The sequence below is a fragment of the Chinchilla lanigera genome, unplaced genomic scaffold (assembly GCF_000276665.1).
Source record: "Chinchilla lanigera isolate Chin_1 unplaced genomic scaffold, ChiLan1.0 scaffold00057, whole genome shotgun sequence".
NCBI classification, from domain to species: Eukaryota; Metazoa; Chordata; class Mammalia; order Rodentia; family Chinchillidae; genus Chinchilla; species Chinchilla lanigera.
The window spans coordinates 3,343,585-3,345,497 of record NW_004955458.1 but is presented as its reverse complement, the minus strand read 5'-3'; positions in this window follow the sequence as shown (position 1 = coordinate 3,345,497).

Genomic DNA, 1,913 nt, shown 5'->3' with positions numbered 1-1,913 from the left:
AAAAAAAAAAAAAAAAAAAAAAAAAAAAAAAGTAAAAAGGGAACACTTGGGGGTTAGTGAAGTAGTGGGGCCATGCTGGTGCTGGCCCTTCTGTCAGCATGTTTCCCCTGAGCATCTATTTAGGGGTGCGATGCTGCCTTGGAGAGGACATCCACAGGTGAATTTATAAAAAGAGCAGCAAAGCACTGCCTACATTTCAAAATAACTTAGCTGGGGCAGGGCTGTCCTGGGGCCACCAGTTTATTTTTTTCTTTAAGAATTATAACCCAGCTGGGTGTGGTGGCATAGTCCTGTAATCCCAGCACTCAGGAGGCTGAGGCAGGAGGATCACTGTGAGTCTGAGACCAGCCTGGGCTACAAAGTGAGGTCAAGGCCAGCCTGAACTGCATAGCGGGACCCTGTTTCAAAAAGACCAAAAAAAAGAAAAGAATTATAACCCTGAGGGAGGAAAGGGAATGGAAAAGAATTAAGATGTGTGATACACATGTACCAACTCCTCACAAGGAATGTGATCATTCCAACATGCACTAATAAAAATAAACATAAAAGAAGAAGTATAACCCTGAACGAAGAGGTAACAGGAACAAAAGGAGGCGGACATGCTGGCACACGTCTGTAAAATCCCAGCACTCTGGAGGCTGAGGCAGGAGGATCACCACAAATTCAAGGCCAGTCTGAATTACATAGTGAGTTCAGGGTCAGCCTGAACTACATAGTGAGACCCTGTCTCAAAAAAAAGATAGACAGATGGACAGACAGATAGATAGATAGATAGACAGACAGATAAAGGGAACATGGGAACTCGGGAACATGAGAAGAGGAGCTGTGTAGGACACATTCTGGAGCTTTTAAGACAGGGAAGGAGAGAGAATCCTAAGAATAAGAGAACGTTTGAAAGACAGAGACAATGACATTGAGAAAAAGTCTGAGAATGATTTCAAGTGAGAGACAGCGCGACAGCGGGAGAGAGAAAGTGGGAACGGACGTGTGCAGGACCAACACCTCATCGGGAAGGGCAGTCGGAGGCAGGCGGGAGCCAGCAGCACTCCGCTGTGTCAGATTATTTTCTATTTCTCCTCCTAGCCCATTTCTAGATTGCAGCTATAAATAGAGAATTGGAAAATGTCCCGTCCCGTTCCTTCTGCCCCAGTCTGGGGGGAAGGGAGAGGAAGAGGGACAGGCCGCTGGGGCCCTGCGGAGGACCCTTTTCTGCACCACCCAGCTCGGGCTTGAGCCTGCCCCGGCCTGGGCCCTGCAGCGCACGGCTGTCCGGGGCATGGGAAACGTCCGGTCCTGCCCACGGTCTGGACGCTGCCGTGGAGGCAGGCATTCCACCGCGGCCTGGGGCCCGCGCTGTTGTACGTGGGCCCTTCTTTGACACCGTTCACCCCTCCTCCCCAGCTTAACCTGCTTTTTCTATATCGCCTTCGTCTTTTTTTTTTTTTTTTTTTGCCTTCGTCTTTTTCTCGCTGTCTCCTGGCGTCCTCGGCCTTGATCAAACTCAAGCCCTTCTCCGTTCGGTTCCTCCTCTCGCCGCACCTCCGCTCTCCACCGCCGCCTCCCGCGCCTCCTCGCTGCCCCTCCCCTCCGCTTTCCCGCGCTCTCCTCGCCGGGCAGCCTGGCCGCTGGCACCGGCCGGCTCTGGGCGTGGGGAGGGCTTTGATCCCGGCAGTTTAGGGCCGGCTCTGCGGAGCTCAGCGAGAGGGGACCGCACCCGACCCAGGTCAAGGACGCCCGGGTCCTCTCCTCGCCTTTCGCCTGCGGGTTTCTCTTCCAGGTTGTCCTTAGTCCGCTTCGCGCTCCTCCCCTCCCCTCCTTCCCGGCTCGGGGTCCTCGGGGTCGGGGCTCCTCCCTCGCTCCGCTCCCCGAGGCGCCGCCCCCCGCCCCGGTCTGCGGCCGGGGGCGCGCGTTGG